This window comes from Pocillopora verrucosa, chromosome 1 (genome assembly GCF_036669915.1).
Source record: "Pocillopora verrucosa isolate sample1 chromosome 1, ASM3666991v2, whole genome shotgun sequence".
NCBI lineage: Eukaryota > Metazoa > Cnidaria > Anthozoa > Scleractinia > Pocilloporidae > Pocillopora > Pocillopora verrucosa.
Genome location: NC_089312.1, coordinates 15,167,199 through 15,182,884, shown reverse-complemented (window position 1 = coordinate 15,182,884; position 15,686 = coordinate 15,167,199). Strand labels below are relative to the sequence as shown.

The following is a 15,686-nucleotide window of genomic DNA, read 5'->3' as shown; positions in this document are numbered from 1 at the left end:
ACAAGTTAGAAAGGTTAAATTATTTCACTCTTTGAATGATAACTTTTTTATTAACCGAGTTGGAGACCCATAATTTTTGTTACAGACTGAGCTATTTGTTTTAAAATAATAGAGGGAAGAGCAGTACAAGTCAATTACCGAACGAAGCGGGAGAACGAGGTCAACACTTTGACCCCTAGAGTGACTAAAGGACACAGTAAGACCACGGAAATGAAAGACAACTTAAGAAGCTTTTACAATTGATTTTTAAACAAATTTTCCCGGTGAGCACCTCAGGAAATGTATGGAGAACATTATTGAGGATATGAATACTGATGTTAGGGTGTAAAGGTTTAATAATATAACAAGGAAAAAATGTCTAATTGGGAATCAAAACCGTGACAAGAATGAAGGCAAATTCGAAATCATGGCAGCTGTTCTGCCGTTGGCACGTTGTAACACGATATCTCATTTCTCAGGAAGGTTGATAACAATTGCTGTTGATTAAATGGGACATTTGGTGATAAAAGAAGTGTTTAAATTTCACAGGTTTCCCCGCACAGAACGGCCCGCTGAATCTGTTAGGCGCGTGTACTAAAAACCTATCTCAATTCAAATTCTAACTATGCCCGTTTGTTCTGTCATCAGAGAGTGGCGGCGTTCGCGTGACATTCGAAGTGAGTGGCTGTGGTTAAGATACTCAAGTTGAAAATGCGCTCGATCTTTGCAATTTACTTGGAGGACCGTGGGAAAACTTTGGCTGCAATAACAATAAGGATGTGAGTGCCCTGCACGTAATTGCCCTGCACGTGCCACGTGCCACGTACGGAGCAAAGTTTATTCGTTTACAAGATGTGCTCTGCAAAACAACAATATAAGGGGTTAAAATTAAAAGTTGTGTGAGGACGGGAACAATGACGGCAAATTATTCACGTTTCTATTTGGAATTCAACACTGCCTTCACGCGTTATGCTGAAGAGGAGAACTGGCGCCCTTAGAGAAGGTAAAAATATCAAAGCATTCGGGTAATTCCTAAAAAAAATATTAATTTTATGTTACAGTCAACTTTTTAATTGGTATCACAGCTGTGTTTGCTTTAGGTCTCCTATGTTGAGAATAGAAGCGCAAACGAGTGCAGTATGCGTGAAATATGCTTCACACATTTCATCATCAGAAAATCGAACATTCCGTCGGAAAACACTAGATTCTATTCTTGACCATCAGATTCCATCGCACTCCGGTGGAAGAATAACCATATGTGGAAAACATATTATCAGTCAATTGACTACCGGTGTATTTAGTCCTTAGCACTTCAACTGTTATATTTCTAATTTTAGCGATCAGTTTTCTGGTGGAAAGTTAAGTTTATTCTAACCGTGTGTATTGGAAAACTGTCAAATAATTTAGGGCTATAAGATCGAGCATAGCTAAGGTTTCCTACCAGACATGATTTATATTTTGAGATCGCAATGAGTCTGTAGTCTTTTTACAAATCGCTAATGTATAGCTCGCACCCCAGTTTTGAGAGGTCATTTTCTATACTTAGAAATCAGTCAGTCACGGAAAACACGACGCCGCGTTTAACAGGAAGTTATACCGAGCATATTTGTATCTTTCAAGCCCTAACCGTGTCACCATCACAATACCGCTAGATGATGACGAAGTTAACGGAAAATTTTCAGTTTCGCTTTCGTCTCAAAGCTTAAAAGCAAGTTCAACTCGCACGCAGCATATTATTTATCACTGTTGATCTCAATACTTCCAATACAAATTGTCTGTGACAGAATGCACTGGCGCACTAAGGCGCAGTCTTACGGCGCCGCTGATGTATTCTTCGGTAAGTCAGTCTTTTGGCTTTTTTATTTTTTCCATGAAGACAGGCAAATACACGTATGAAGTATTTACGAAGTGGATTAGACGGTGGAGGGTTCCCCTCAAATTGGGTGCTATCGCTGGCGTAAGCGCCTGATTACATTGCTATCTAATTTTATTCTTGTGCTCAAGAAACGAGCTACAATGCTCGGACGTGACCAAAGTAAGTTCGACTACAAATTAAGTTGTTCTATATTGTATTGACCCAGAACATTGTTGATGTTTAAAATAAACTGACTCACAGCCCAAGGGCATTTTTACTATGCTCTTAAAACTTTGATTAATCTAAGCCTTATAAAGACAGCTTAAAGGTTGATTGGTTGTCGTAATAAATTGGATTCTTTCTTTTTGCTTTTGCTCATGCAGCTATGGAAACATCCTTGTAAACTAGCTATCACTAAAAACTTTCTCGGTCATGCTTTATAACTCATCTGATTTGCAAATTTCAGACTTCGTTATCATAATTCATTAATTTTAATGTTCTGAATTGACTCATTCCTAGGTATGGCGTTCATCACTGCACTTCTACATGAATCCATCCGTACTAATGGTGAGATTGAGCCTTGTTTATTTAAATTATTTTCACTTATGCTTTACATGACCCACTTCCGCTTTAAAACTATCAGTTTCTGTTGCTTCTAGTGGATGTTCCGTGTTAGATCACGAGACATTTACCTCCCAGCCGACTTCTAATTGCAAAGATCTCCTTAAATTTCGTAAACAAGTGGTTTTCCCTTCAATTTCGTCGGATATTGTACCAGAACAATGGCTCTAAATAATTAAAGATCGGAGTACATGCCACGTAACGCCTTCACTAAGGACCGGGTGTAATGCCTGACTTGCGAATTTGCTAAGTATGATCAACTCTCTTTCGATCGACCACCCTTATCGTAGAAAAATGGAAAAAAAGAAAAATCAAAACAAAACCAGCAAGCCGCAGACTGATAAATTCCGCAGATCATCACATCATCATATCTCATCAGTCAAATTGGTGCAAATAAACAAAATCAAAGTCCCTCTGAGAAAACTTATCCCAAGTGAGCTGAAACTCTTCAGAACGGCGCCTAGTGCCATTAATTCTTGTTTTTTTTACTAATATTATTTTGTGACAATAATGTTTGCTATTCGACATATGTTCCTCATTAAACCTTAAAATCATTCTATCAATAAACACTTCTAATCACATTGTCACACGATTGGGATGTTGCATATTAAATTTCTTTTAAGCGGCGCAAAGATTTAACCCCATCTTGTGGATGGTCACTCATCAGTGACACGAAAACAAAATAATTATTTCAAATTTCTGTTCACTAAAGCGGGTGCGGACGCTCAAAATACTTAAATAGTGGTCGCTTAAGAAAGAGGTTTTGGAACAGTATCTGACTGACAAACAAAGGGATCACAAAGTGGTCGCTTAAGAGAAGAAGTCGATGACGCAAGTGGTCATTAAATATAATTGGTCGTATTCAATCTTCATCCCTATCATTATAATCTCATATCAGCATTAACCCTCTTAACCCTCAAAATATAACTGAATCAAACATTAAGGTCACGAAAATAAAGGAAACAGTCATCAACCAAATTAGCTCTTGATTGTTAAACAACTTCTCCTTCAGAAACTTGAAAATATATCGGGAACAGTATGGAGAATATATCCGCTGATGTTAGGATGTAGAGGGTAAATCGAAACCTTGAAAATTGCATTATCTATCGCTATTGTACCTGAGACTGTGGCAAATAAACGAGGTCAATTTTCTTTATCCTCTTCGCGTTGGAACGTTTTTTTAAAACTGATATAATTTCTGTTACCTTCAGGAACTGAAACAAAGGAGTTTTGTTATGATACTCCCTTCAACGTAACCTGCGAGATTCTTAAAGGGGCATATGGAACAGTTGACTTTGTCCAATGGAAAGCATATGACCCGAGAAGGAGTCATTGGGCTTTGTTCGGATACTGTAACAGGGAAATGAGGTGTGAAATTAAGAGAGCACTGTTATCTAATGGAATCCAAGTTTTGCAAGTCGTGAAAGCCACCATAACTCTACAAGTATCATCAAAGACCAGTACAGACAATCAGAGCCGATTACGCTGTAGAGTTGAATTCGAGGGTCACACGCCCCTACCCCACGAAGTGACAATCAACTTTGTTTATTGTAAGTTGAACGCCTGTGATTTTATGCTTTTGAGATAACAAGGCAGCGTACCATGTAACAACACTAAAGATATATGTGTATATATCTAAAACATCATCGTAAGGATCGGTTAATATTTACGAAGGGGGGAGAGGATGGGGGTCGGAGAATTTTGGTTGTGTAACAGTAAAATTTACCTGATCTCCCATAAGGCTTTGTAAAATTCATAAGCCCCCCCCCCCCAGCCTCATCGGCAGTTAATAGGCAGTCAACTTTCTATACCCCCCCCCTATACTCTATTGACGACAGCTGATCCCCCTCTGCTTCCCCTGAAAACCATGTAATATTCCCTAAAAAACTTCCAACCCCCTCTCCCCCCCCCCCGCTTCTCCTATAACTTCGACTCTTTCTGGTTATTTTTTTTTTCAAACCATAAACTGCCGGCATTGGTTTTTTACCCTTAAACTACCGGCATTGGTTAGTTTCGATGCTCAACTGTTTAATTTGTCGTTCTTCTACAATTCATCTTTAATTCCTTTTTTTAAAGCTGTTGTAAACTGTTTATTTTAGCGCCTCTTGATCAACTTCAGCACAAATAACCGATCGTGTGCCGCATTGTTAGAGGAGGCGGAGCTAGAGAAAATTAACATACCCGCGGAAGTTTTAAAAAGGGGCCCCCCCGGAGCTCATGGAAGACAAAGCTAGCGGAAAAGCCGAGGCAATGGGAGACATTTCCAGAAAATCACGGTTTAATATAACTTCCACTCTATGCAATCTCCCACAATTTTCCATAAGGTTTCCCTAACAATCAAATTAAAATCACCGTATGGTAAAACAGCAAAAGAGTTTCTTTCACAGAATTACGTCCATAAGTAGGCAAAGGGCTGTTTCCCATTCTAACAATATGTAAAAAAAGTGAGTTTTTATACCCGTTTTGATATGTCTTCTGGACGTCCTAAAGCAACAGCAAAGAAGGTACAGGGGGCCCCTATAATGTCTCTTCTTCGAAATCCATATGGTACAAGTGGTTTATTCAAAGCGATTTTAGTGAAAACAAGAAAAACATGCACCCCTCTCGTGATTTTCGTGCCATTTTCTCTATTGTGTGGCGCGCGTTCCGCCAATCCAGTTTCAAATTTATCGCTGGTGAGTCCTTAAAAGTTGCGGATATGTCGCGGCATTCTGCGCAATGACCAGAAGTGATTAACTGTGTAACTGATCTCCCTATAATATCGATACATTAACCAGTATAGGGGTGTTGAGAATACTCAAACTTATCAGGTAGAAGTTAATTTAGTGTTATGTGAAAACAGGTTTTTGCCTTCACAAATAAACGGACGGACGGGGACAACTCTTAAAAACTCCTTCTGGGCAAAGGCTTTCCTTGGGGGCACTCACTGGCTGCGGGAAGGACCGGAATCTATTACGGCTGCTGACTATCCTTGAGAGAATGACTAACAACAACAGGGTTGGCTCCAACGTAGATTTATTCTGCAAGCTCTACTACAATTTTGACCAGAACGGACCTGGCCAGGGCTGGTTCGACCCCGCTCTTCTTTTCTCTCGTTAAGTCTCTCTTCTCCTCTTTTTTTCTTCTCCTCTCTTAAGCTTTACAAAACAGTCCTATTTAAGCCTAACTTACATGGATAACGTAATACCATGAATAATCTAAAGAATCATGTAATCTACTACACTATTGGCTAAGCAGGAATTTCGCCTTTTACAACATTGATTACTTTTAAAGAGTTCCGGTGGATAACAATTACACAAAAGGACATGACAGGTGGCTGTTACAGTTTAACACTAATAACAACTGTTTACGGGTGATTGAAGGAGAACTGGTAGCGTTTACGCTTTGCTGAACTAAGCTTTCTACGTTGAATTTTATATATTTTAAGCGCTAGCATGAAAGAACTTGATAACTTAAAAATCCTATCGTTACAGTTAACAACTGAGTTGAAAAAGTAAATTAGCCACCGTAAAGGGTAAAAAAGTTGACGTTTCAAGCGTTAACCCTTCGATAATCGCTCTGACGAAGGACTAACGCTCGAAACGTCAGCTTTTTTGCCCTTTACGGTGGCTAATTTACGTTTTCAACTCAGTTGTTAACACTAAATTACCTGTTATACTCTCCCACCGACGCAGCACCACAGTTTCTTCATAAACTTACCCCTTTATCAGGTAGAAGTTGTTATCTTCATTTAACACCAAATTCTCGTAACTCATTCCCAAGGTAATGTGTAGCAGCAAGAGGGGAGAATAAACAATCAGATCTTGTGAGTTAAAGGGTTTAAAGACTGATAGGTTAAGCCAGGAAAGAAGATAAACCGACGTGAATTAACTGAAATAACTTTCATTGAGGCTACATGGTAGCATACCCCCATGCAAGAGTTAAGAGTTTTTAATCATACAATTTTATTGCCGCTCCGTGTCGTTTCTTTCGTACCACAGGAATAAATAGTTCAGGATAGCGTGGTTCAAGAAAGCTGGTTTCTAGTAACATTTGTTGTTGAGAATAAAATATTCGCGCTTACCTTTTATCTTCCATTTTTCATCTTTTTCAAGGCATCACTGCTCACAAAACAGATGGTGAAGTGAACCTGTCTAAGTTCTTAGAAAGCGTAATACCTTGGAAGGAAGTTGACGACGTTCGCCTCTTCGACATTGAAGGAATCGAGTTTGCCTATTGTAAAAGCAAAGTTTGCGCAAGAAACAAGAGCGGTCCGCTTTCTGTTCTCTGGAACAGAACGACAGTCCAAAGTGGGTCACTGTTCCTGACTGGAATTGAGGAAAGTGATAGCGGTCTTAGGATGAAGGCGAAGACAGTCTCGGCTACGTCAACGCGTCTTTACACCATAAAAGTCCTCGTCAACAGTTCTCAAGGTAATCGATTCACTTTATTGAATGTTAAGATGCGTATTATTGACAAGCACTATTACACTATTAGCGTCATGCTACTGCTATAAGGATCATTCTCAAATAGGCACGCCATCAAGACTGGGTTCTTCCACTCTCGGTTTTACCCCTTTAATTTGTTTTCTTGCAGGCCGAAATAGTCTTACACCCACTGCCTTGCCCATCACAGGAACAGCCAATTCCAGCCCGGGTTCCCCCTCTTCCGGACCTACGGGATCTCCATCTGAGAGCTTTGCCGGCCATCCAACCAAGAGCATTGTAGGATCTCCATCCAAGAGCGCCGCAGCATCTGCAACCCAACGCATTGTTCGTGCAATAGTTACCATTTTTCTTGCAGTTTTGGTTCCTGTAATTTTTATTTGGTGGCGTCTTAGATGGAATGGACCGTGAAGCCTTAAAAAGAACCTGGCGCATAGGTCCACAGTTAAGCCCTCGGGCGAGAAATGTATGCCAGATGAAGAGGTTCGTTGTGTATTGTCCCTGTCATCTCTTTCCCTTCCTACCCTACCTAAGGTCTCAATCAAAATTTTAGGTGGGATGGGAGGGAGAGAAGAGGACGGGACCACATAGCCCTTGTTGGAGGACTGGTTCCTTATTTAGCATCTGACTCCATTGGGAGCCTTGAGCAGTAAGGACGGCGACGCCCAGCAATCGTCGCTTGAGATATCAACTTAAATTTCTCTAAAAATTTTACTGAATGGCTTCATGTTTTCCGTCACCAGATCTTCTCTTCAACTTAACACTCAAAGGCAATGTTGAGTTTCAAATGGAAACATGAACAATTTGATGTTGTTGGTTCCACGCTCACACTTCTCCAAATTTAATGGTTTTGCTTTGTTTGTCTAGCCTAAGACGTTTTGTTAATGAACAATGTTTTGCCCCGCACGTTTCGAAGTAACGGAAGTGTGCAAAGCAGTTGGGTAAACATACATGAGTGTTAGACAAGCTGTAATCAATAGTGTTTTACAATGGAGATATTGACTTTCTTCTAAAATGTTCTAAGAATGATCATTGCTTTCTCAAAGAAGTTACTGTAACACAAGTACAAGTCAAAATTTTGTGAAGTTATCCGGAATAGTTATTTAAACTGTTGTATATAAATTGTTTTCAAAAGATCAACGAACCATTTGTGGACCACTGCTGGTGTTTTGTGTAAATAATTATGTGAATGTATGTATATGTTGTAAGTTTGTGCGTCTGGAAAGGTGTGTTCTGAAAATACAACTAAAGGTGTGCTTTGTTACACATCTAGAAGTGTGACAAAACCGGTCAATATTTACGAAGGGGGGAGAGGATGGGGGTCGGAGGAGTTTGACTGTTTAACGGTAAAATTTACCTGATCCCTCAAAAGGCTCTGTAAAATTTTTATGCCTGTCAATTTTCTATACCTCCCTCATACTCTATTGGCGACAACTGATCCCCTTCCGCTCCCCCTGAAAACCATGTGATACTCCTCAAAATTTTTTGATCCCCTCCCCCCCTCACGCAATGAAGAATGACTGATCTCCTTATGCTCTTTCCGTCCTTTTTTTTAACCCTTTAACTCTCGGAAGTGATCAACATGTAACTTCTCCCTATTATATCCATGCATCATTCAGCAGAGGTATTGAGAACACTCAAAGTTATCAGGTAGAAGTTGTTGTCTTGATCTAACACCAAATCCTCGTAACTCATTCCCAAAACATTGTAAAGTTGTCTTATAGGAGAATAAACAATCAGATCTTGGAAGTTATAGGGCTAAAAGACTGATAGGTTAAGCCAGAAAAGAAGATAGACCGACATTGGGGGAGGGGGAGGGTACGGCTACAAGTAGGGTAAGGCAAAGTATGGAACATTGCCAGGGTTTCTTTATCAACACCACCTCGAAGTTGATGACCAAGTTACAGGCCACACGTGACTGATTGATTCAACATTCCAATAGAATCTCCAAACTTTCAGGTCTTAGTTCGCAAATGGAAATGTTAGATTAGGGATTTTCAATGAAACTTTCCAGAGCTATAGCTTTTTGCGACTGCAAAATTGCAATCCTTTAGAGGACTTTTGTGCGAATTTCCTTAATTTGACTAGGCTCCATTACCAGCTGCTGAGTCCGCAGAGAGCACGCTCGAGGTCCTCGAGAGGGCACGCTCGAGGTCCTCGAGATAGCACGCTCGAGGTCCTCGAGAGAGCAGCTGTTAATTTAAGCAGATACTAGAAGATACGAATGCCAAGTCCATGGCATTCATAAATCCTGTAATAAAATTAGAGTAGTTTACTCAGTATGCTCCACTTGTCACCACTGTATCAGATCGATCAGAGTTTTAATAACTGGGATGTGAAAATGTATTGGCTTTGACAGTTTTGCATGCGGTATCGGTTTTGATCTAATTTTTTCGGTTTTATATGATAAAACAAAGGCTTATGTTGACAGAAATACCGGAGGTCAAGTATATTCGTTACATTTGCATATTTGAGCGGTCGAACGAAAAAAATAATTTCTCGAAAACTAAAATACATTTTCACAAAAAAACTACACCACAATTATCAGGACATATTGGGCTACAAACTATGAAAGTTTTTAGTGACTTGCTGCCGTTTGTCTGATGCAAGCTGATATTAGCTCTTGAGTACCGTGTTTATATACACTTTCTCTAACACAACATATGGACCAAGATAAAATCCCTGTGACTCGAACATTATTTCCTACGTATAAATTTACGAGTGAGTGATTTTTGTGAAATCAAACACACTGCTTAAGCAAATTATGTCGAAAAATGTAGCCAGTCAACGCTGGTTGTTTTACCTTTTGTGAAAATGAAAACGGTATCGAGAATATTAGGATATCAAAATTACTGCCTGAGGATATGTTGAAAAATGTTGCTAATACCCTCTGGTTTTTTTTTTACCTTTTCGGAAAATGAAAACGATATCGTGAATATTACGAAATCAAAAACACTGCCTGAGATACGTCAACAAATGCTTAACCTTGGGAAAATGAAAACGATATCGTGAATATCACGAAATCAAAAACGCTGCCTGAGATACGTCAACAAATGCTTAACCTTGGGAAAATGAAAACGATATCGTATCGGGAATATAAGGAAATCAAAAACACTGCCTGAACATATGTCGAAAAATGTAGCTGATTACCTATGGTTGTTTTACCTTTTGTCAAAATAAGAAGAATGTCATGTAGTTTAGTGCCTTGTTATATAGACTTTATAATTTTTCTTTTTTCTTTGCACACGTTCACCTTCGGCTAAGGAATAACTTCTTTATATATTATTTGCTGACTTTGCAATTCCGCTTCCAATTTCATTTTCGATTATGAAGGGGTTTGACGTTCCTTTGAGAGCTGTATATTAATAGAAGAACCAAGTCAGAATCTTCAGTTAAAAATAAAGTGCTGGTCGGTTAGCAAAGTTATTCGAAATTCTTCAGACATGAATGATCCTGATAAAAGTTGCGTGTGGATGATATTAATCCTAACTGTCTTCAGACGTAAGTATCACTTCATAATTCATTACAAGGGAAGTGTATTTAGATCACAGTTTCAGGAACTTGATCATACCTTCATCTCCTCCTCCTGCACAAGGATCAGTTGCCCTATTCTAGTTATCACTCTTGTACTGAAGCAGCACTCCGCCTCCATTGTTTTATCATTGTCGTTTTGCCTAGCGCATTGGTAATTTATGGTGCCAGAGCCGCGAAATCATGATCGCCGTTTAGCGAAGTTCATGTTTGCGAATGTAGGTTTCGATTTCTTCTCGCAGTTGAAAAAAAGAAAATTATACTTTATGGCATTTTTTGATAACGCATTGATATATTTGCCTACCTTTCCTCAATGAAAGGGACAACGTGAGATTGGAAGAAATATATTTGACTTTTCATGATTGCGCACGATTATCTTGACGTCAACGGCGATGCGAAACAATAATGAACAAGAATAATCGAAATATGGACAAATAGAGTGAAAGAAGATACACACTTACTAATTGGGTGATCATAGACTGTTATGACATATGCTTACAGTTTTTCACACCCCGACCAAGGCATATTCTTGAGGTAAAATGATATTTTTGAGTTGTTGCATTTATGCAGATACGGTTCTTGGTATTATGTATTTGCGAATCGTTAAATATTAATCGGTTAAAATCCCGTCTTTGTCTTTTAGAAAACTTAATTAAAAAAAAATAAACAGTCTTTTGTGCTAAGAAAAGATTCGAAATCTATCAGCGTTAAATATTGAATGGTTAGAATCCCGCCTTTTGGAGTATTAGACGATCATTGAACTTTGAAAAATAAACATTTTTTTGCGTTGAGAAAAATGTCGAAATCCACAAACCTAGGCTGAAATGGAAAGTGCTCTAGTGACAAGGTTGGTCTTCCGGAAAATGAGATAATGAAGAAATTTAAAATGGTTTCCGTGTTTACATAGCCTGATGTAAAAACGCGGGAGGTTGGAGAACACGAGATAAGCGTGGGAAACCATGACGCGAAGCGTAGTGGTTTCCAGCTTATCGAGTGTTCTCCCAACCTCCCAAGTGTTTACATCAGGCTATGTAAACACGGAAACCATTTTACATTTCTTTTATAAAATAACTAATGAAAGAGGAACGAAAACCGTGTTTACATAAGCTCATGTAAAATGGTTTTATGGCCAATCAGAGCGCGCGTACTATTTGAATTATTTTATAACGTCCTTTCTTGTTGGTATAACACAGAGTCAAAGCACCAAGGTAAGCCTTTGTCATTAAATTCTGACTTCCAGGCGAGGAATGGGAACCCATAGAGCTCTGATTTCGCATTCTGATGCTCGATCTGTTAATTGAGCCGCATAAAACTCTTTGTTAGTTTTTTTAGTCATTGTTAGGTTCCAGCAAGAGAAAATAATTGGACAGATTCTTTATTTTTGTTTATGTTGTGGCTTTCTTTGCCTCTAGGAACCATAACAGTTGACGTTTGCTTCAAGAAGCCTGAAACTTTAACATGTGGGACTTTACTGAAGCCAAATGGAGTTCATGAGGTCGAATGGAAGGTTTATAATGCGGAAGAAAAGCAATGGAGTTGTTTCTCGTACTGTGGAAAACGGCAAGGGTGTTTGATCAAGGAAAAATTGTTGTCAAACGGCATCACTGTGGAGAACGTCTCAATGGTGGCAGTGACAGTGAAAGCTTCGGCAAAGGACAGCACAAACAAACACAGCTGATTGATGTGTGAAGTCCACTATAAAGATTTTGTGGCTTATAAAGAAGTGAAGATCAACTTTATTGAGTGTAAGTTCAGCTTTACTGCTTCTCGCGAGAAAACTTATATTGTATATTCTTTCAATGTTACGAATGACCTTCCTTGATGCTAATCATCGTATTCAAGGTCTACTTTGTTTACAAATAGATCTCATGTGGCTGTGCGTCTGTTTAGTATTATATGATTAGCTGAATAACCCTTGACATTTTGAATGATTCTTACAACACTCGATTATTTAACCAAAATATTATACTCTTTTGATTTAACAGCCGTTTCACGGCCCAATACCTTATTGTCATTTTTCGGTTCATTGCTTCAAGCTGCTCACGAACGATTTCTATATATACATTTTGCTGACTTCTCGCTCACGCTTCTAATTTCGTTTTCGATATGGAAGCTCCAATGTTGATGTTTTTGTCTTCCTCTTTTGGAGGAAAGACGCATAGAACATGCTACCATTAACAATATTTTTGCTTTGTTATCATGTAAAGACTATAACATAAATAGATTTTATGTTGCCAAGCGTTAGCTTAGTAACAGATTTCAGATGACGTCAAAATGAAGCAAAAACAAAAAAGTGGCACACGAGGTGCACGCAAGTTTCGATTATTCCGCGACAATGTATATGTGATGACAACTAGTGGCTGTTGTACAACTGTCACCACAGCTGTCAATTAAGACCCTTATATTTTGATTCAAAAACAGCACAATCAATAAGCTTATGTAAGGAGAAAAAAAGCATGCAAACCTGTAACTCCCAAGATCTGATCGTAAATTCTCCCCTCTAGCTGTCATACATTTCCTTGTCAATAAGTTAGGATAATTTTGTGTTCAATCAAAAGAACAACTTGTACCTGATAAATTTGAGTATTCTTATTACCTGTTTTCTGAGTAATGTATGGATATTTTGAGGAGAAGTTGCGTGTAAATCTCTTCTGAGAGTTGAAGCCTTACGGTGACTGGACTTGTTTGACTTAAAAACTGAAGTAAATTGCGGTCAAAACCTTGGAATAATCACAAGCCTTCTGGCCAGACACCGATACACACATTGTCTTACTCCCATTTAAAAGAAACATTTTCCTTTTCTTTTTAAGGTATCACGGCTGAGAAAGGGACAGATTTGAACCTTACGAAAGTGTTCCAAGATATGTTACCATGGGAAAATGTCAAAAGCATTTTCATTGAAAATTCTCACGGCAGCAAGCTTGCCTACTGTGACACTGGCGATTGCATTAAAGAGAATGGCGGCGATTTCTTGAACCGATTACAAGTAAAGCGAGGGGCGCTAATTCTCTCGGAAGTCATGGAGAGTGACAATGGATTAAAGTTTAATATCAAGGTTGACTTGAGAACTGGGAATGTCAGAGGAAGCATGGGAACGACACGAGTGTACTCCATTAAGATCTTCGTGTACAGTAAATCAGGTAATTGTTGTTCTAACTTTTGATTGATGGACAGTACCAATTAATCTTTAGCGCAGACTTCTTTCCTCTGGAATCCTTCGAATTTACCTTAGACTCCATCGTTGATGCCCTTATTGAGCAACTTTCGACTGAGTGTCGAAAATAAAGCAACAATAGAGTTTATGTTTGCGGGCATCATGATATGTTTTGGGCCTGGGTCTGACTCAGAGCCATTTTCCGACTTGAGCCGCTTGGGGTGGCGGGGGGGGGGGGAGGGGGAGGGGAGGGGACTAAAATGACGTCGTGAGGGGCCCAAAACATTTGAGGCCCAAGAACATAAATGATATTACTATTTTTATTACTTTTGAAGGCATTGAGTTTATAAAACTGAAAGAATTGACAACGAAGCAGTACCAATAATTAAGCAAGCGTGCGAGCGGGCTTAAATACAACTTAGCCCGCCAAAATCTCTGTTTCAGCCAGCAAAATGCACCAAATTACCCAACAAAGTGATGATAATTCGGGATTACAAGGAGTTGGCCCCGCTACTCTCTGTGATTGGTCAAGAGATCTTGTGCCACCTTTTCAACCAATTAGCTGCATACTGAAACCATCTGGTCACTTGCGTTTTCGCGCGCTGCAGGCAGTATATCCGTGTTTTCTATATCACTCAGACTACAACTTAGTTCGATCCATGCAAAAGTTTTAATGTTATAGCAAGAATTTGAGTCAACTTCCATTCTAGCTCAAAATTCTGCTACTTGTCTAGCAGCCTGCTGGCACAAGGGTTCGGTTTCATCCTGGGAAATGCCTTGTCACATTAATAGTACGCGATTGGCGTATAGTCCTTTGAACATGAACAACAAACTAGCTAACTCAGTTACACCGCACAAGGGAAAAATGTCTAACATGATCGATATCACTGAGTTTACCTCATTATCTTACAATTTCAGGGTCCACAGGTGTACCGCCATCGACACCGCCCTCAACTACAGGATCAAACAGGACAAACCACTCCCCTGTTAAACACGTTGCGTCTCCAACAAGTAGCAGTGCCTCAACGACAGATGGAAATCTGTTGATCCTGATTCCTGCCCTTCTTGTTTTGATAGCGGTTATTTGTTTATTTGGTTATTTGGTTATTTGTCGAAAGAGGTCAGTGGAAACAGCATCTGCGCAGGTTTAGCATGGCAGTGGCTATTTTGTGCTTCATGCGTCGAAGGAGACCAGCGGAAACAGCATCTGCGCATGTTAAGCGTGGTAGTGGCTATTTTGTGCTTCATGCATCGAAGGAGATCAGCACGGTGAACATAACACCTTCCCAGCATAAATGTAATGTCTGACTTTTAAGTGACATGGGAACGAATTAGTCAGAAATTAATATTCTAATGGCACGTCGAAGAGGTTCGCGTGGCATCATGGAAGTTTCGGATTATTTAAGCGTTTCGCGGGAATATTAAGTCATTCTAGGTCGGTCAGTCTTATGTTTGACCACTTTTATTGCTGTATTTCTTGAAAGTTTGGTATTTAACTCCCTGTAAAATATCATTACGATCATTAATTTTTCTTTGTGAGTAGTAGTGCGGTCAGGTTAGTTTACCCTTTCCTCTGGGTATTGTGCTGTTGCATTACTTGAGGAATACGCTTTCAGACAAAAAATTTTTAAGCAAATAATCGCAGGCTCAGCGGTATTTTAAAATTATTTATCTTGTGGAAGAGCACTCAATGTTATTATAGTGTTTAATATATAATCTATACGAAAAGCGAACGGTAATTGGATAGCAATGTGTAAGAGGGTGTAACTGTTGTAAACGATGTATACGCTATGGTTCAGCCTTTTTACTTCCGCCAATTGTAATTGAAATAATGTATGGAAATTTCTCCATTCCTTCACCAAACACTTATAGACCATCTTGAAAACTATCGTAATATGAGTAAGTCGAAGAAATGTAACACGGCCACGAATAAAGCACCAAATATTAACGTTAGCAACATACCATGATTTTAAAATGTCAAGAAATTGGAATAAAATGTTTATGCACCGAATTGCAGTGTTTTTTTTTTCCCGCCTTTGCAAGCAATTTTAAACGAGGCAGGGGGTGGCTAGTCTTCCATGTACGTGTATGCTGATGCGTGACGGCATAAATAAGACATACC

At 39.2% G+C, this 15,686-nt stretch overlaps 1 non-coding gene across 1 annotated transcript; it reads left to right on the top strand.

Moving 5' to 3' along the window:
* The first annotated feature begins 1,131 nt into the window (after positions 1–1,131).
* On the top strand, positions 1,132–15,566 carry LOC131781688 (uncharacterized). The gene is made up of 10 exons (XR_010718768.1): positions 1,132–1,816; positions 2,354–2,401; positions 3,667–4,005; positions 6,550–6,867; positions 7,031–7,286; positions 7,433–7,528; positions 8,153–8,225; positions 11,753–12,155; positions 13,221–13,550; positions 14,483–15,566. It is a non-coding gene; the product is annotated as an uncharacterized protein (transcript).
* Positions 15,567–15,686: the final 120 nt, after the last annotated feature.